The following is a 22,155-nucleotide window of genomic DNA, read 5'->3' on the forward strand; positions in this document are numbered from 1 at the left end:
ACATATATGTTTATTTATTTATTTATTTAATAAGTAAACATGGATCAGCTCTGCAGTTGCTGAAAGAATCACACCATATATGATGTACATTGAAAATGTATACCAAGCTTGCATCAATTAAATCCTACGTTTCAAAATATGGTAGACAGAATACTAGCCCTCCAAATTTGTTCACATTTTCATTCCCAGAATCTATTAATATGTTATGTCACATGACAAGAAAGAATTAAGGTTGCAGGTGGATTTAAGTTTGCTAGTCATCTGACCTTGTTATGAGATTATCCTGTATTATCCAGGAAGACCCAATGTAATCACAAGGGGCCTTATATACCAAAGAGAAATTTACAGGGGTCAGTGTCAGAGTAAGACTCAACCAACCATTGCTGGCTTTTATGATGGAAGAGGACCACAAGCAAACAAATGCAAGCAACTCTTAAGAGCTGAAAGAAAAAAAAAACAAAATTAAAAAAAAAATTGAGACTAGTCTCCAAAGAGGAATATAGCCCTAATAATCCTTTGATATTAGCCCAATGAGACTCATTTTGAACTTCTGACCTCCAGAAGTAAGTTAGTAATTCGTTGTATATAAAGCTACTTCATTTGTGGTAATTTGTTACAGCAGCAATAAAAAACTGATACACAAAACATTTATATATTTTTAAATTTTGTTTCTTTTTAATTCCTTATTGGACAATTGAAATATTATAAACAAGCAAATGACTTTAACATGTTGTTCAAGAGCATCAAATTCTTTAATAGAATTTCTGCATCACAAATGACAAGCTGTTTATCTAAGTTAAATTTTAATGGGAAGACTTTCTACTTTGCCTTTGGGTATCTCACATATCCTCATTTACATGGAGAAGAGTGAAACATTCAATATCTTAATTCTAGGTAGAATTCTAAGGCAGATACCATGCAACTTTGTATCCCCAGGGAGTAATCACAGGTCTTAGTGCTCTAAAAATTGACCATTGGTGTATAAAAATATATAATTACTGTTTAAAGATTGAACAGTGATAAATGACTAACTGTGGTAGTAAACATTAAGAAATGGCCCTATCTCCTGATGTTCATGAGTTTGTCTAATACTCTTGACTTTTGTTAGAGCTAGACCTAGTGACTCACTTCTAATGAATACTATATGACAAAAGTAATAGGATGTCAGATCTCTTGCTACCTATCTTTCTTGCTCAGAGGTCAGGCATCTGCCATTTTATCAGATACTGTATGTAGAAGTATAAACAACAGCCAGTGAGAATCTGAGGACTGCCAGAAAGCATGTGAATCAGCTTGGAAGATCCCCCAGCAGGAAATCATTGATATGACTATAGTCCCAGCCAACTCCGTAGTTGGAACCTCATGAGAAACCTTAAGCCAGGGAATTCAGTTCAACCATGCCAAAATCCCTCATCCTCACTCACTGAAAGAAAATACGTGTTTATTGTTTTAAACAGCTATATCATCAGGTAATTTGTGATGCAGTAATAAATTAGTAATACATTAACTGAAATACATGAAGAGTAACTGGTATAGCATATACAGGAATTTAGGTAGAATATGGAATAAAAATATCTGAATCTAGCATTATTGCAAACCTTAGCCCATTATCTCCCTCAAGGGTATACAGTGTTTAGTGTGTTGAAATGGTCTGAGAAAAATAGGATTTATTTGAAGAATGCTGCTGGAATATTATGACAGTATCTTTCTCTTCCTCCAACCAAGCCAAGTGAATGGCCCGTTAGAAAGCTTAACATATTTCCCTTGTGCTTTGAAGATCATAGGTGAGTGGTATTTGATTCACACCTGAAAAATATACAGACTAGAGATTTTTCTGGAGTGGACTGTGAGAGCAGAATAGTGGGAGCAGAACTAAGACATGTATATTTTTCCATGGACTACATGTGGACCTCAGAAGGAAGTCACAACAGATCATTCTGAAAAGGGCCACAACCCAAGATGATTTTCTCTTCAGGTTAATCAACCACATCAGAAGGAGTTCGTGATGCACAATAGTATTTAAAAGGTATCAAAAATGTTAGACGGTCTAAAAGAGACATTACTTGTCAAAGAAAAGGACTCTTCAATCACTGAAATGAAACTTTGACTTGGAACATTTTTATCTGGGGCTAACCAAAATAATCCTTTGAAATGTGAATATAATAATAACAAAAAACAAAGATTGCCGCTCTTTTATTGAGTACAAACGTATAATTGTAGAAAGTATTAGAATTATTTGGCATGATTTAATGTTAAATCAAAATTTCAGTCACTCCTGATTTTATTGTGTCTACTTTTTGATATCTTACTTTTTAAACTCATATATATATATAAACTGATATATATGTAAACTGATAAATATATATGATATATAAATAGTTTATATATGATATATACATATATAATACATATATACATATAAATGTATATATATTATATGATATATATCATATATGATATGTCCATGATATATGATATATATAATATATATATGGTTAAAGTGCAACAGATAGTTTTTAATAACACTATGTAAAGCTTATTAAGCCTGGGGCTTATTTTAAGTAAGAGTTCATAACTGAAGTGGAAAATTTGTAAATGGATTATTTCCTATAAATAGGTATTTACAGGAAAAAGCCATCTGCAGACAAAAAAATAAAAAGTTTTCAACTACAAAGGGTCAATATCTGACCTTTCCTACACTGACATGACTTCAAAGAATCAATATTTTTCATTTTCTTTATCTGAAAGGAAAGCACTAAGTTAGTACCCAGAGACATGCTGTCGGGATCTATTATTGAGGTTTTTTTCCTAAAGTACACTTAGATATTAATAATTTAAAAAGCACACTCAAATTTTTAAGAAATATTTCTCTTTTAAAGGTAAGAAAAGTAAAATCATAAAAATCATTAGGTTTTTGGGTAAAATGAAAACTCTGCTAAGACTGTGGAATATTTATACTAAGAATTGTTCTAAGTAAACCTACATAAATATTGTTCTCAGTTGCTGCTGAATGACAAATGGACATTGTAAACATGCTCTTAGATATACAAGAACAATTAGACTTAACCCAGAAATACAGAGGTCTTTAGAAAGAAACTTCCCCTAATTTTATATATATTTTGCCATCCTTCTCACAATATAATCTTTCCAAGCTAAACAGTGGACCAGTGTTGATCAATATAGGAAAATTAAATGATTGACTCAAGCCTTTTTAATGGAATGCTATGAAAATGTTATTCCTATATTTAAGTCAATTAACTAGTATTGAAGAATTACATAACATGATGTGACATTAAATATATGGTACAAAATAATATAGACACTATGCTCGCATTTTGTCTATATGTGTGTACAGATGTATGTGTGCAGATTTTGGTGTATAGTACTATAGGTGGGTATGTACCAAGAATTTACTCTTTGTACCTTAGGTTGTGCTATATCAATTTTAATTTTGTTTGACAATTGTTACATTCTAATTTTGCCACAATCAATATATATTACTTTGATATTTTAAAAACCTATGAATTTCCAAGAGAAATGGAACTAGATAGGTTTCAGAAAAAAAATAAGTCAATTATGATTAAGTTATCATGATAATCAAAGAATAATATTATAACTTTATTTTGGCCATATTTTCCAAACAGTGTAATTTTATTACTGTGTGTTAGTAATGTGAGCCTTTTCTGGATTCAACAGCATTCATGGATAAGTTTTCATGTCTCCTCCGTATTCTACATTAAATTTACTGTTGTTAGCATGGATTCTTGATCTGTCTTCCTCACCAAAGCCATGAAATGTCCAATTGAGAACAAGATCAATTATTTTTGGATAACACTGTTGAGTATTTGTTGACATATCTTGAATTGTATATTCTTTGTAAGTAACTTGCTAATTTATATATATATATATACTTTAGAGTATATATATAAAATATGCAATATGTAGTTTTATATATATACTTCTAGAGTACATGTGCAGAACCTATAGTTTTGCTACGTGGGTATACATGTGCCATGGTGGTTTTCTGCACCCATCAACCTGTCACCTACATTAGGTATTTCTCCTAATGCTATCCCTCCCCTAGCCCCCCACCCCCCGATAGGCCCCTGTGTGTGATGTTCCCCTCCCTATGTCCATGTGTTCTCATTGTTCAACTCCAACTTATGAGTGAGAACATGCGGCGTTTGGTTTTGTGTTCTTATGCAGAATTGAAGGATATAGAGATGTGTAACTTGCTAATTTTTAAACATTTAGGAAATACTGATTTTTTTAACCATCATCCTATTTGTTTTGACTGAGATAAAATTATTAAGCACAGATTTAAGCGACAAAATTTACCAATTTTAATCTGCCCTGCCCCCCAGATTTCAGAATAATAAATCATACTAGCACAAACCAGGTGGCTCTCTAACATCTCACTCTTCACCAGACTCCAAACCTCAGCAGTTGCTATTGTCTTTTCTTTTCCCATCCTTGCAGTAATGATGATGACAGGAGCAGAAAGGTAGAGGACGAGGAGGAAAGAAAAGGAAAATGAAAAAGAGGAGGGGCGAGGTAGAAAAAAACAAAGAAAATAAAGAAGAACAAAGAGAAAATAAGAAAGAAAAAGAAGCAACCATTTAATAAAACATGCATGGCATTATAGTAGGCTGTTTATGAAAATTATTTTGTTCAAGCCACATAATAATCCTGTGAAGACTTTATTAGTTTCTGCATTTTGCAGGTGAGAAAACACTCAAAGAGGCTGAGTAACTTGGTAAAGGTCACACATGACGTTAGATAAAGCTACAATCAAAACCCAGGCTTCCTGACTTCCAAGTGCTTCTCACTTTATTGCCTTAAATTTTTCCTTGTCTACCCCTTCATTCCCTCTCTCTCTCTCCTCCTTATTCTCCACATTCAGTAATGTAAGTGGCCTTCGGGGGAGCAACATGGTCACAGGGCAACAACTCTATAAAGTGATGGATTTTTTTCCAACTATTCTAGACTTCCATCTCACATAGATGCCAGTAGTGTTTTGTTGTTGCAGTTGCCAGATCATGAAATGTTACTGCATATTTTTGTGCACAGTTCAAATAAAATAAAATATGAAAATATTCATTTTTTGAATTCATATTTATACTTTTTTCATGTTGTTATATTTACAAATAAACCCACCAATGTTAAGCAGATAATTTAAACGCCACTTGAATATCAAGATAAAATGGACAATTGAGAAAATTGCCTGTGTAATTTATGTAAAAAATAAAAATTATTTTGTCTTTCTGGAATCGAGTCTAAGAGGTATCTTGATTAAAGTCGTCACTTATTTACATAATTCTCTAAATTCTGCATTTTAATGTGGAGAATTTTTAAAAATCCAAGCACTTATGAAAAAGAAATAAATTTTCAAAATAAAATTAATATGATATAAAGTCATATAATGTGGCTGAAATATTGAAATATTTTTGTTGAATTATTTGATTAATATTTATTTCAGGAATTATATTAAGCAATCACTAAAACTGATAAATTTTACATTATGCAAATATTTTGTATGTTAAATATTCAAGAAAAATACACACATGAATGGCTTGCATTAATTTAATTAAATGCTTAAATTTATTGGCTTATAAAAAGATATAGATTTTTGATTATACCTATTAAAATATGTCATTTTTACACACCAGCCATATCCTGTTATGAAATTTAAACAAGCTAATTCCAGAGACTATGACTAAAAAGACTATATGATATGCCTCAGATCTATTTGGAGTCACCAAATTGTTTTGAAGAAAACAATAACATTGTAATATAAAATATTACAATGAAATCTTGTTTAATGAAGAATTCAGTAGACATTGAGCTCCAGCCAGTGGTTATGTTAACGAAGTAATTATTATAATTGATGTTAAATCAAAGACAATATATATCCTTTTTCTGTATGTTAGGATCATTTATTAAAGTTAAAATTATGTGTTGTCAGATCCTCCTTTTATAAAATGCAAATGTTATTCCCATAATTATTTATTAAATAAAACTAAAATTTACAATAAAGTTTGATCAAGACACTTTAGTTGCTAATTAATAATGTACAAAGAATGAAACACTATTTTGGCATGATTTTTTTTTTTGGGTTCAGTTCATAAAAAGATGTAGAAAGTTTAGGTTTGCTTTCCACTTATGTCAGAATTATTATTTAGACCTAATACTAATTATTGAATAAAATACATGGAAACCATGAAACAAATCTATAATAATTAGCTGACTTGATGAATTACTATATAATTTTGTAATCATCACACAATTATGCTTTGATTGGTTTTTTATTAAGTTAATTTACAGAATTGTGAAAATCAATGTGTTTAGAGTATACAAAAATATTCGAAATACAAAACATTAATACAGGGAAGAAAAATTCAATGCATATGTAATCAGACTAAAATCTCAAACAGGTTCCTGTTGTAATATACAACATTAGGTACAGAATTACAAAGTAAAGCATTTATTAATCAATATAAATATTTGTTCATCAGGTTCTCTGATATTTTCTTCTTTTAATTTTTTTGTCTTTTGGGTTTCTTGTGCTTTTTGTATCGTTTTGTTTTTGAGTACAAGATAATTACTTTCACAAATTTAATGCAAATGACATAAATTGCTCTGGTGTTATTCAAGAATGTCAAAATATTCCTTAATAAGCTTGAAAAATAAGAAGCAACTATAGAAAGGGACCAACTTGAATATGTTAATAAATGAAGTAAATTCTCCTAAGACCAATAACAAAATGTGAGGTTTACATCTTACAGTATCTTTTACTCTGAGAAAGACATAAAAACTGCACTGCTAGGTATGTCTTTCTTATTGTTTGAATTGTGTTCAAATATAGAATTATTATGATCAAACATTTTAGGATTCCATAAGGTAAACTTGGAATTGTCTTCAAAATAAAGATTCTGTACCTTTCATATCGGGTGAGATATGAGTTTTCAAAGATAAGAGTTTTCAAACCTGTTAATCCAAAGCTCAAACACAGAATAAGAATTGGTATGTGGTGACAAAGGTAGTAAGAAGGATGTTAATTTAATTTTTTATTTTCATTTTTTTGTGTGTGAATAGAATCTTTTTTTTTTTTTTTTTTGAGATGGAGTCTCTCTCTGTTGCCCAGGCTGGAGTGCAGTGACACGATCTCAGCTCACTGCAACCTCCACCTCCCGGGTTCAAGTGATTCTCCTGCCTCAGCCTCCCAAGTAACTGGGACTACAGACGTGCGCCACCACATCTAGCTAATTTTTGTATTCTTAGTAGAGATGGGGTTTCACCATGTTAGCCAGGCTAGTCTCAAACTCCTGACTACAGGTGATCCACCCACCTTGGCCTCCCAAAGTACTGGGATTGCAGCTATGAGCCACCACACCCGGCAGAAGATTTTGACAGAGAAACGGCTTTGTGAGGAGACATTGAGAATATGTTATTAAAACATGTAAGAATGTTGACTTTAAAGCTATAAAGCAGGTAACCCCTGCAGACTGGATTACTAAATTTGTATATAAAGGTATACACAGAAATATACAATATATACACTTAAATTATATAATTATATGAATATATATTTATAACATGTAATTATGCTTAATAATATATAACAATGATTTTATGTATATTAAAATCCAAGCTTAAAAGAGAGCAAGAAGGAAAGAATGAAGGAAGGCAGGCAAGAAGGAAGGAAGGAAGAAAGGAAGGAATGGAGGGAGGGTAGAAAGGAGGGAGCCAGGGAGAGAAAAAGAAAGAGGGAGAGGGAAAGATAGGGAGAGAGAATGACCAAGGGTCAGAATCTTTGAACTTTCAAAATAGCTATTTACTCACTTTGTCTAACCAGATATTCTATTATTACAAACACATAGTAATAAAAAATTGCAATTTTTTTACTCTTATCAATAGCTATTATTGCATATTTGAATTTCAGTATGATAGTGAAAGATTCATTTTAAAAAATACAACTATGCTATTTTGAAACATAATATTTTCATAGTACTCTTACCTCATATAGCATTTTTGGCCTATAAGCAAAACAACACATTTAACACAGACTTTTAAAATGAAAGAACGAATACTGTAAATTAAAGGAAATAAAGCTTTAGAAGATATTCCCCAAGTGCATGTAAATAATTTAAAAGCAGTCTGGTATTAGCCTTTATATAGATTTGGGCAACACTACCAAAATCATAAACAAATGTGATAAAGATTGATTTTAGAATTTCAAGTTTTGTTCCCCTAAGTAGATATTTAATGCTGCAACTCATACTTTCTCAATATCTTCATAGAATAACTTCTGCCCTCTTCTTATCAGTGTAACATTTGTTAGTGTTAATAGCTTCTAGATTTTCCTTATATTATTTCAAAACCCCAATTCATTAAGAAAGCTGGAAATTTAAAAATAAAACATTTTAAAGGGATAATTTAACAATTACTAATCCAAAATCCAAAGAAAGCCAAAATCAAGTCAAATATGTGGAAAATTGAAGTTTTGGCTTGGCAAGGTGGCTCATGCCTGTAATCCCAGCACTTTGGGAGGCTGAGGCAGATGGATCACTTGAGGACAGGAGATCCATACCAGCCTGGCCAACATAGCAAACTCCATCTCTACTAAAAATACAAAAAATTAGTTGGGTGTGGTGGCGAATGCCTGTAATCCCAGCTACTCAGGAGGCTGAGGCATGAGAATCGTTTGAACTCAAGAGATGGGGGTTGCAGCCAGCCAAGATCCCTCCACTGCACTCCAGCCTGGGTGACAGAGTGAGACTGTCAAAAAATGAAAGGAGAGAAGGGGAGGGAAGGGGGAGGGGAGGGGAGGGGAAGCAAAAGATTGAAGCTTTAAAACTAATTATAGGCCGGGTGCGGTAAGTCACATCTGTAATCCCAGAATTTTGGGAGGCTGAGGCAGGCGGATCACTTGAGGTCAAGAGTTTGAGACCTGCCTGGACAGCATGGGGAAACCCAATCTCTACTAAAAATACAAAAATCAGTGGGCGGTGATGGCATGCACCTGTAGTCCCAGCTACTCTGGAGCCTGAGGCCAGAGAATCGCTTGAACCCAGGAGGCAGCGGAGGCTGCAGTGAACTGAGATCACACCACTGCATTCCAGCCTGGGCGACAGACTGGAGAGGGAGATTCCATTTCAAAAAATAAATAAACACATACATAAATAAAAATAAAACAAAACAGTTAGTAATGTATCTCTCAATCTCAGAAATAACATATTTGCTTATTGTTATATGTTTTTTACATATTTATATATCACATATATATTTATACATCACTACATATTAATATTCAAACATGCTTATTGTGTGTTCATGTTTAGGAAGAACAGAGTTTTATCTGATAACAAATGCCATTTAGTTTGAATAATATTTATATTGTTAACTTGTTAACAAAATTCAAATATCTCACAGTTTAATATTTCCAGAAAAAAAAAGTGAGGAAATCCCTGGTATATCAATGAGCATAAATCTGAGATGAGGCAATAACTAAATGATTTTGCTTGTTTATATTGCAGCCCAAACCAGATAGCCTTTTATAGACACTATCATACAAAAAGCTCCTGTAAAATCGTTGAAGCTTTGCTTAGGAAGAACTGAGTAGAGGGAGTGTTAAAATCACAGCAGGAGATTCAACTCAGTCCAGTTTATCCTGTTGCTTTAAAAATGGCATTGATCTTATGCAGCAGATGTGGCACTTGGTTATTCTGGGCTTCTGCACTATCAAAAGCTTCTGTGACTTTAATGAAAACTTTATCCTTACACATTGGAAGCTCTAATGTGATTGAGCCTGCCTATCTTTCTGATGCCTTTACTGTCACCAGAGTTCCTGGCCCTTCCCACTTTTGCGGCTTCTACTCCTACTTTGCATTTTCTTTTTTTATTTCTTCCTTAAGTCATTCAGAGTCTTCAGTGTTCTCTTTCACTGTGCATTTTAGCTATCGTGCCTACTTTCCCTGATTCCTCTAATTAAAGATTCCTTAAGCAAAGACTTTTATACCTAGCACTTGAAAATAAGGAATAAAGCACAGCCAACAATGAGATGTATGATTCACTGTTGCACAATCTCAAGTTAGTATGGTTCCTCTCAGAGACAACTGCAAAGACATACATTTAGGTTTTACTCCTTCTTCCATTATGCATCTTCATTTTCCCTAGCTTTGACCTCCAAGTCCAAGAGCTCATGCTTCTTTCTCAGGAAAGATGTTGCACCTGGGTCATCTTTGAAGCCTTTCCATCTTCCAGAATGAGCTAATCTATGTCATATTTATCCAGGATTCTGCTTTGTAAACAACCAGCTAATGGGGTAAAATAACTTGAACATGTGTGACCAAATAGCTTAATGTGTTAAACTACCCAGCTTACATTTGTACAGGTGACCTCTAAAAAGACTTTCAGTTCCTAAAAGCAAGTAATCAAATTGCCACCCTGTGTATATTTTCAGAAGATTATGATAAAGTGATGATTTCCCTCACTATTCCCCTTCCCTCTCCATCCTCACCTCTTCCTCTTTCCCTCTAAAGCAACCTGGCAGATTCAAACTCTTCTCTAACTCTCTGCTGAATCTAAATGTCAAACACCCGCAGGCACATCATAAGTGTTATTTTAGCCTTTTGCATTACCTTTGGTAGCACTTATCTCACTCTTTAGCAATTATTTGAGTGCATTTCTGCCTCCACCACCACATGATTTTGAGCTCTAAAAAAGCACAAAAAGTTTTCTCACTAGCACAAGTAAATATTAAAATACTGTTAGTTAAATAAAGGAATGAATAAATGAATGCTCAAGTGAATGAATGAGGATAGAAATTCAGCTGGAGGATAAGAATCTGTTAAAGTGATTATTTATTTTTATCATTTGGTCAAGTTATGTAATCTTTAATGTCAACTTCATCACCTGTAAAATGGATATTAAAGATGATGTGAGAATCAAATGTGATTATGTCTGTAAAAACCCAGTGTAAAGTAAAAAACACAATGCAAATATTATCTGTTACTACTTCACAGCCAGATTCTCCTGGCAGTTATTTAGCTGTTATTCATATATTATCTACTGATTTTGTATTTTTTCCAGATGTCTACCATGACAGATTGCATGTTGGTTCCCCATTAGTGACACCCTCTTCCTCGTAGGACTATACACCTCCATATATTGCCATGTGACAAGCAGTGACTTCCTTGTCACCCCACACCACTGACAAAAGGTTTGGATGAGTGACTTGCCACAGCCATTATATCCTTTTGCTGCCTTCTTGATCTTTCCGCTCTGCATAGGAACAACCTATCCCATTGGGAGCTGCTCCTTTAGCCCAGATCCTGGAATAAGGAAAAAACAAAGAGCAGCCGAGCAACCACCACTGACCCCTGCATTTAACATGAGCAAAAAGTAAACCCTTTTACTCTCAGCCATGTTGACACTATAATTAATCAACCAGACTAATTAATTATAGACTCCTTTGAGAATGAATGGTATGCTATTCATGATTACACTGAGACAACAGACATGAACAAGGACAGTCCTGGGCAAACAGGAAGAATGTACACCTTAGCTACATAAAATCGTTTGAGTTAAAAGTTCTACAAGGCATATCACAAAACATTTAACTACTACTCCCAATCTTCCCCACTCTCTATATCAATTCCCTGTAAGCTTTTATCTTAATTTTGGTTCTATCAGCAGTGCCTGTTAATATTATTCTGATTCTGTAAATACTTTTCTGTCTTGTGTACATATATTATTTTATTGATTTTCATTTCCCACATAATTTCTTCCCTGGAATTAGTCATCACTTTTAAGCTTTCACTTGCTTTTCCATGAATATGTCACTAACTCAACTCCAAACTTCCTTCCAGTTATCTAAATGTCCTATTTATTCCTGTGCATCAAAAATTTGTCAGTTTTATTTTTCTGAAAAACTTGAAAATTCTTGAAGCATTCCCAGAGGCCTCTACTTTCTCTAGATGGAACTGCATGTTCTCTAAATCTGAGACACACTTGTCGCCATTCTCCCTTCACCAGTATCTTGTGTATTCCCTTGAATTTTTTTCTCTCCTTTATTGGATCCCTGTTTTATAAAGATTTTTTTTTTCCTGTCTAGGTTTAATCCCTTGTTTTGGTTGAAACACATCAAATTACTTCCTGGTGAAAGGTAACAAGAAATAATTGATTTTGAAATTTTGCATGTCTGAAAGTATCTTCATTCTGTCCTTATTCTTAATTAATAGTTAAGCTAAGTGAAACATTTTAATTAGACATCCATAGCTGTCAAAAGTTTTCAAAATATTTTTTCCATTGCCTTAGCTTCAAGTGTTGGAAGCCATTGGCTTTACAGCCATTACTATTTCCAACATTTCATATGTGGACTATCTACTCTTTTTCCTTGGAACTTGCAGAATGATTTTACCAGAATATAAAATTTCACAAAACTGTATGCCTTGATGTGGATCTATTTTCATTCTCTGTGCTGGTCTGCTGTTGTTTCTTTTAGAATTTTAAAAAATTTATTTGATTGATCTATCTTATTTATTTTCTTTGGTTTTAATAAGCCAAAGTATAAGACTTATCTAACACAGTTCCATACCTGGTTGCAAAGGATGTAGAATAATTTTTATTACATTTATTCCTATATAGGAATGAAGCAGTAAAACATCTGCTTCATTTTCCCAGCTACTAAAGAGGCTTCAAGCCCTAATGGATTCCACACAGAGTTTTATGGTTTGTATTACTTGAGTTCTTCTCTTCCCTTTATTCATCCGAGGAACATCTTTCTCATAAATCATGTTTAACTAGACAATTGGTAGAGCAATTGTTGACGTTGTTTGCAAATCTCTCAAACTTTTACTTGTGATGATTATTTCATTTTTAAATGTAAAACTGCTTGTATAAGAAAACATCCATTTATTAGAATAACAAAATATTTAAAGGAGCAAACTCTTAAACATTAAATAATTATACACATATTAAGTTTAATGAATTGGCATGCATACGAATGCCTATGTACAGTCACATGCCACCAAATGGTGTTTTGTTCAAAGACGGACCATATATACAATGGAGATCCCATAAGGTCATAATACTGTATTTTTACTGTACCTTTTCTGATATGTTTAGATATACAATGCTTACCATTACAATTGCCTACAATATTCAGTACAATAACATGTGTAGAGGTTTGTAGCCTAGGAGCAATAGGCTATATACCCCATAGCCTAGGTGCGTAGCAGGCTATACCATCTATGCTTGTCTAAGTGCACTCTATAATGTCCACACAAGGACCAAAATCACCCAGCAACACATTTCTCAGAATGTATGCTTGTTATTAAGCTGTAAAATGAGTCATTTGTTTCATATCCAACTGCATATGAAAATATACACATCAACATGAAAACATAAACTATGTATCTAATTATGAATGCTCAATACTGTTTTTAAGACTATGAATAGGTAATTGTGGAATTGTTCAGTTGTCATAGTATTTTACATAAGACTATGATAAATTGAAGACCTAGGAGGTTGACATTATTTTGAAAAGTCCACAGTAACCACAAAGCTTTTTAAAAGGTCAAACCAATAAAATGAAAAAGGATGAAAATAAACAGTCATTTGAAGATTATTAGTATATATTAATATGTTAGAGAAATAGAGACAGAAGAGAAAGACAAATGGAGTTTCTACATTGAAGAAATGTGTTCTGTAACAAGAGAATAACAATTAGAACAAAAACTTTCCAGAAATATATAGAGACATAATTTTTTTATAAGGTGGTTTCCTTGAATGGCAAGTTTTTAAAATGGAAATTTAGTCATATCCGTGGAGTATAAAAAATTTTTTGGACAAATAAAATATCCTACAAATGTCTGCATATGTCTCCTACATAAGCAAGAAGAAAATCAGGTTCACTTCCTCATCTTCTCTCTCAGTGTGAGAGGGAAGTAGATGCATCTAAAGAGTAGGGTAGGGATGTCCAATCTTTTTGCTTCCCTAGGCCACATTGGAAGAAGAATTGTCTTTGGCCACACATAAAATACACTAACACTAGCTGATGAGTTAAATAAAATAAAAGCTCAAAAAAACTAGTAATATTTTAGGAAAGTTTGCGAATTTGGATAATGGCTTCCTCAGCAAATTAACACGGGAACAGAAAACCAAATACTACATGTTGTCATGTATAAGTAGGAGCTGAATGATGAGAATACATGGACACATTGTGGGGAACAACACACACTGGAGCCGGTCTGAGGGTGGGGGATGAGATGAGGGAGAGTTTCAGGAAGAATAGCTTATGCATGCTGGGCTTAATACCTTGGCGATGGGATGATCTGTCCAGCAAACCACTATGGCACATGTTTACCTATGTAACAAACATGCACATCCTGCACATGTGTCCCTGAACTTAAAAGTTGGTAATCAGAAAAAAAAAAAAAAGAAGTTGAAAAAAATTAATTTACTTGCGTAACAGCCAGTTTGTAAACAGGACAATAAATAACTGCTGACACTTAAAAAAAAAAAATTACGAATTTGTCTTGGGCCACATTCAAAGCCGTCCTGGTCTGCATGGTGCCCGCAGGCTGTAGGTTGGAAAAGCTTGGAATAAGGCAAAGATTATTTCACATAAAATATTCTCCATTTTGAAGAAGCCAGGAAGTTTGGATGGGATCGACCTATTTCTCAGTTCCAAGTATTATCGATAGCACCTCCCTTGCTACTGCGATTATGCTGCCTCACAGCGCTGAGTAACCAACCCAATAGGTGTTATCCTATCGGGTGAAGCGACTGTTTCTGAGGCGAGCTTGGGAACTACATCGGTGAATCAGAGAGCAGTTCGCGAGTTCTGTACAGTGGCTGGAAATAGTAAAAAGTGGAAAACAAGTCAGCTCTGGACAGTGTTATGTATAGATGTAAAATCTGAGACTAATACAGACATTCTGCTATTGGTAGGGAAACCAGCCAGAGAAGGCCACCAAAAAAATAAAACTAAGAGTGTAACCACAGCAAACCATATATCAAAAAATATATCATAATATATATCAAAAAATTATAGAAAAAAATCAAAACTATAAAAAACTGTGTCGAATATAAGGCAAAGTAAGCTTTTTATTCATTTTTTAAATCATTGGATCTGAGGTGTAGAACTAGACTATTAGAGTTAAGGTATGGAGTGACTTAATTTTTTTCCTCTCAATGGACTAACTTAATTAATAACAAACATATATTACTTTAAAATACTTTTAAATACAAAATATAATTTATGCAACATTTTTCTTATGTTAACAATTTTCCTTGAATCTGCACTCATATACAACATCAACATCATCAGGAGCTTTAACAAGTATCTTTCAAGAGGTCAGGCTCTGTAGCCAGGTCACTGCCGTTTTAAGAGCATTTACTAGCTGTTTAACACTGCAAATCCTTAATACCTCCACGCCTTAGTTTATTCACCTGAAAAGAGATGAAAGCTGTACTCATCCTAGTATGGTTTTGTGATGATTAAACAATGCAGTATAACTATTACCCTTAAAACAGCCTTGATCCATAGAAATTACTCAATAAAAGTTGTTAATATAATCATTATTATAATTACTATTATTGTCTATTATAAGTAGTAGTATCTTGCTAGTGCCATCCAAAGAATACATTATGATGATCGCTGTTTGTTACACACACTCACCATAAGCATTGAAGGATCTTTGTCAGTAGAGTTACTAGATAATTAAACATGTACTAAAATATGTATTACTTTAGGAGGCCAAAGCTGGCTGATCACCTGAGGTCAGGGGTTCGAGACCAGCCTGGCCAACATGGCAAAACCCTGTCTCTACCAAAAAGACAAATATTAGCTGGGCGTGGTGGCACATGCCTGTAATCCCAGCTACTCGGAAGGCTGAGGCAGGAGAATTGCTTGAACCCAGGAGAGAGAGGTTGCAGTGAGTTGAGATCATGCCACTGCACTCCAGCCTGGGCAACGGAAAAGAAAAAAAAAACTATATATATATAATATATATTATATATATATAAAATATATATATTATATATATAATATATATATTATATATATATTTATATTAAATAAATACATGTATTTATTTCTTTATATATGTTATTCTTTCTAATAATCAAACAATCTATATTTTTGTCAAAGACAGCTTTGTAGAACTTTGATCTGACTTGTCTATGAAGTATTGGCATTGTCTTTTCTTGCAGACAGAATACATGGTATTCACATCTGTCCAATTAATAATATGGAATTGCATTACAAACTGTAGTAGAATGAGAAACTGGGATTTCATAACATCAGATACTGGGTGGCTGAAGTTGTTCAATCTCTTACCTCATATTTTTGTAGAGGATAACTACTTTAGTAACATCTTTTTCTGTCTAAATATTACTAAATTTATGACCCAACTTCCTAAGTGTTTTAAAAATAAAACTATTTTAGTTCAGATAGCAAAGAACTGTGAGATGTTCTCTGCTTTCAAGAATGGTTCCCTGAGTTTGAAATGTAGCAGCTGTAAAGCCTCAGAAACTCAGTTAAAATGTGTTTCAAACTGACTTGCAGTATTAAATGCGCAATATTTATTTTAGAAAATGTGCATAGGCATACTAAGTTAAAAATATCTTCCGAGTGGGCATATATGCTAAGTAAAAATCTTAATATATTTTCCACAAGTATGTTTATATGTTGATAACATAAATGCATGCACACACACACAATAGCTGTTTATTTATATGTAGGTAAGAGAGAGAAAAGGTTAAGGGAGAAAATATATAAGGAAAATAATTCAGGTTTAAATAAATTAAACATTTTTGTAAAGTCACAATTTATGCTACACAAAGCTTTGAAATAAATTTATTATAATGTCAAGCTAATTTACTATGTTTTACAATGCTATTTTTGCAATAAGGCTATAGTTGGTTTACTAAAAATTAAATTATCTGAACTTTTTCAGTATGAGTAGTTGGAATTTTCCATTTCTTAGCATTTACTAGATGAAAGATAGTTTTAATATTTGTAAAATACAGGTATATAAATACACATAAAAATAGTTAATAGTTAGAATGCAAGTTGAGTCAGTATCCTAAGGTCTAAATCCCAATTCTAATATACAACTTATTAACTGTATCACTTTAAGTATGTTTCTTAATGTTTGTAGACTAATTTTTCAAATATATACAAAGGAGCTAATAGTAATACTTCTATCATATTACTGGTTATTCTGAGAATTGATTTAAATACATATGTAACATACTTAAGTGTACCTTACTTATACTAATTACTCAATGATAATCTATTACTATTAATACATATTAACATGACTGTGTGCTTTTACACGACCATAAAAAGAGTCTCAAAGGATTTGCCTATGGTTTTTAATATAGGTTGTCTTTTATAAGATAGCTGGGTGCTGAAAAAGGGGGTGGGACAAGGAAGTCAGAGCAATATAAAAGAAAATAGACCAAAAGTCCTGCCCACATGACATATGATACCCAGGTAAATTGGAATTTCAAATAAACAAGATATAATATTTTAGTATAATCTGCCCCATGTAATATTTGGGAGATACATATAATAAAAATGTGTTTTTGTTTGTCTGAAATTTATATTTAACTAGGCATCCTGTATTTATTTTTAATTGATTTTTGCTAAGTCAGGCAATCTTGTACCAGCCCTAAAGAAAAATCATCCAGCACATGTGATATAACCCAATTTATGTAAACTAATTAATCTTTATTTGAGCATTTTGTATACAAATATAAATTAGATTATTTTAGCATATTTTTATATTAATCCATAGGAATTTCCATATTATAAAGAAAAATATAAAATACATATACTATAGCATATATAGTATGATTCTCTCACATTACAATCAGGCAAACACAAATCCATTATGTATATATAAAAATATATACACATATACATATACATATATATATATACACACACATATACTTTTTTTAAAAGAAAGTAGGTTATAGAAAAGGAACTATTCTGTTAGGTGCAAAATCCATTTATAAAATAAATCTCAGAATTGAAGTTGCATTAGCTTACACAAGGTGTAATTGGGAAGAATTGTGTTAATTTTGATATTCCCTAAATTCCGTCATTCAAATCTGGTAATATGGTGTTTAATAGATGCTGGATCTGAAACATACAATCAAATTTTTATATCTCGATATGAGAATTTGATTATGTAAGCATAGTGGATTTAGTATGGTACCTACGTTGATCTAACCCCGCTTCTTCCCATTTAAAGAAGTATAGGCTAACACAGTGTCACGATTTGGGCTTCTTATTAAACTCAGGAATTAGTAAAGGAAAATTAAATCACTTAATTAGCTGCATGCGAATACCTGAGAATTTTATATATGCATCATATTTTCAAAATATTATCTGAAATCCTCTGAGACCAACTTCAGGCAAAGCTGATTCAGTGATGACTCAACTACAGCAATTTTATGAGAAATTCAGACATTATCCTGAGATTAGCCATTAATTAAATTTTTATTTTTGAAAACGATAAGGACCTTCAATTTCTTCCATGTAGCCATCAACTCTTTACTAAATTCTAACTGTGTCTATGATTCATAATTTCTGTTATTTTTCTTCACTTTAATACATAAATTTAACACAATGTAAGTAAAAATCTACTTTATATAATATTTGACTGCAGTCACTAATGATTTCCAGTAGTAGGACTGCTATAAGTTTATAACATTAAGGTAATTATTCTAATTGCATGAGCAACTTTAACTCTTAGTTGGTGTTTCTTCTTGGTGCAACTATATGGAAAAGTGATAGCAGATAATCAAAACAATTAAAATGGTTGATGTAATTGTTGAAGGATAGAAATGAGTCTTCAGAATTTTAAGGAAGGCTTAATTTATGTTCCAAGAAACTTTTAAAAAAGTCTTTTATATGAATATTCACAGAGAAAGGAAAGAAATAAAGAAAGGGTTGTTTTTCTCTGTCTCATTATTAAAGATATAAAGTATCCTAGTTTTCACACACAAAGATGAAACTAGCGACCCATAATAAGTAAAGCACAAGGTTTGAATCATTTCTCCAAAGCAGTCATCATAGAGATGCAATCTCACATTTTAATTTAGTCGCTATTGCAGTTAATGATACACAGCAGTGGTGGCTAATTGAGGTGGGAAGTCAATGTGTGGTCACTTAAATGGAACAGAGCTAACTATAAGATCTATAACTATGACCTCATTAATACCCTGAACTAATCAATTAAATTAACTAAATTCAAAAAAGATGTAATTATCAGTATCAGCAACGTGTTTTCTGAGATAGTAAGAAGCATCTATCTACCAAAAAAAGTCAGTTTAAACATTTACAAATCAATTGTACAATTACTTTGCCTATAAGATAAGCTCTAACTTCTTAATCTTAACATTTCTTATTTTAACATTATTGGGACATGTGTAATGTGAAACTGGGATCTATTTATGCTATAAAAAATATGTTGTCAATAAATCCATGTACTTTACCACAGATTTCCTGTCTTTTTTAACTTTAATTTCTTGACCTATCCAGTGCCCTTTTGGTTTCAATAAACAAAAACCCATTCAAGTTTCAGAATAAATGAACAAAAAGGGTGAGACTAGAGAGAAAGTTTGTTTTAAGGTCAGCAAGATCTCATAGAATCAAAGAACTAAAATAGTGAAGCTTCATGTTCTGGCAGCACAAAGTCAGAAACATGGGCTCATCTCCTTATCCCCCTGACTCTGCAGTTTATCTGTACTTCTCTTTTCCAGCAGTTCTGCTTCCTTCTGTGACAGTTTCTATATTTCCTCAGCTCATTTCAAAATTTTCCATCATGATGATCTTTAAGAAAATCAGAGTGTGAGATAACTCCACTCTGTTCAAATAAAAAGAGTTTTAGCTGGGCTCATGGTGGTGCCTTGGGTGTTTGCCTGCCTTAGACCTTTCAGTATGACTAGATTGATCAATTATGTGGTCTTCGGGGCTGTGAACAGAAGCAGATCCGGACCACCACCACCACTGCCCCCTTACAGAGCAGTGGACTGAATTGCACAAAATTATGGGGAAAGTGGTAGTAGCCAAACTTAAGAAAGTCTGGCACTACAACTTTTTGGCCATTTGAGAAATTTGATCTTCATCCTAAAATCAAAGAAGGAATTTATTCGTAGTGCAAATATTGTATTTGTGCTTTGAAAATGCTTTGAAACTGCAAGGTTGAGAATGAATTTGAAAGGGATTTATAGTAAATTGAGACCGATAAAGAAGTTATTGCAGCACTTCAGACAAGGGTTAACAATGGTATGGGCTAGGGTGGCAACAGAAGAAATGGAGGATAATGGGAAACTCTGAAAGCAATTTGGAGCCCAAGTCCAAGGACAAATGACAAATTAGAGGAGGCAAGGGAGGGCAGTGAGGGAGATGGATGTGTCTTGGGTTTCTGGTTTTAGTTGAATGAATGGTATTATTATCAAAAACAGAGATGCATGAAGTTATGCACTGAATCTTAAACTCGATTTAAAAGCCCTATAGGGTATTGCCTAACACAGTTCTATATCCTCAGAAATCACATTATGACTCAAAATTCACTAAGAATTTTTTGGGGTTTTGTTTTTTGTTTTTAGATTAGGTTTCACTGTCCTCCACGCTGGAGTGCAGTGGCAAGATCATGGCTCACCTCAGCCTTGACCACCCAGGCTCAGGTGATTCTCCCACCTTACTCTACTGAGTAGCTGGGACTACAAGCATGTGCCCTGGTTAATTTTTGTATTTTTAGTAGAGATAGTGTTTCACCAGGTTCCCCAGGCTGGTCTCAAACTCCTGGGCTCAAGACATCCACCCACCTCAGCTTCCCAAAGTGCAAGGATTACAGGCATGAGTCATCATTCCTGGCCAGAATTTTTAAGATTAATAAATTTTTAAGTCACCCTTTATGCATAAGGAATTAGGAGTTCTGAATTTTTTATGTAATTGTTAGTTGACATTTAATAATTGTACATATTTTTTGAGATACAGAGTGATATTTTAGTACATGTATACAATGGGTAATGATTAAATCAGAGTAATTAGCATAGTCATCACTTTAAACATTTATCATTTGTGTTGTGAACATTCGAAAATCTTCTTTTCTAGCTTTTTGAATATGCACACTAAACTACTGTTAACCTTATTTACCATACAGCACTACAGAACAATAAAACTTATTCCTATCATGTAGCTGTAACTTTGTATCCACTAACTAATCTTTTCCTGTTCTTCTCTCCCAGCAATAATTCCCAGCCTCTAATCATCACAATTCTACTCTGTACTTCTATTAGCTCAAATTTTATTTTCCTCCCGTATGTGAGTGAGAACCTGCGGTGTTTCTGTGCCTGATTTATTTCACTTAACATAATGTCCTCCAGCCTCATCTGCGTTGACAGTATTTTATTCCTTTTTATGGCTGAATAGTATTCCATTGTGTATACATTCCACGTTTTTCAATCCATTTGTCTGTTGATGGACACTTAGATTGATTACATATCTTAGCTATTGTGAATAGAGTTGCAATGAACTTCCGGGGGTGCAGGTATCTTTTCAATATATTGATTTCCTTTCATTTGGATAAATACCCAGTAGTGAGATTGCTGGATCATATGGTAGTTCTATTTTTAGTTTTTGTTAAAATCTCTATACTGTTTTCCATAATGTTAATAGTAATTTAGATTACCCTCAACAGTGTAGAAGAGTTCCCTTTTTTCAGTACCCTCATCAGCATTTGTTGTTTTTTGTCTTTTTGATGATAGCCTTTCTAACTAGGGTAAGATGATACTTCATTGTGATTTTGATTTGAACCTTTGAAAATCTTAAGATTGCTGAGAAGGAGTATGGTAGACTAAATAATGGCCCCCAAGAGATACCCACACCCTAAACTCTGAAACCTGTAATTGTTACCTTAAATGACAAAAAAGGGCTTTGCAGATATAATTAAGTATCTCCAGATGGGGAGATTATCCTGAATTTTTCCAATAGGCCCTAAATGTAATTACACGTATCTTTATAAAAGGGAGGCAGAGGAAGATTTGGCAGATAGAATAGAAGGCAATGTGACAACAAAGGCTGAAAGAGAGATGTGGCCACAAGCCAATGAATGCCAGCAGCCGCCA

Source organism: Pan paniscus, chromosome 4 (assembly GCF_029289425.2).
Source record: "Pan paniscus chromosome 4, NHGRI_mPanPan1-v2.0_pri, whole genome shotgun sequence".
Classification (NCBI taxonomy): Eukaryota; Metazoa; Chordata; class Mammalia; order Primates; family Hominidae; genus Pan; species Pan paniscus.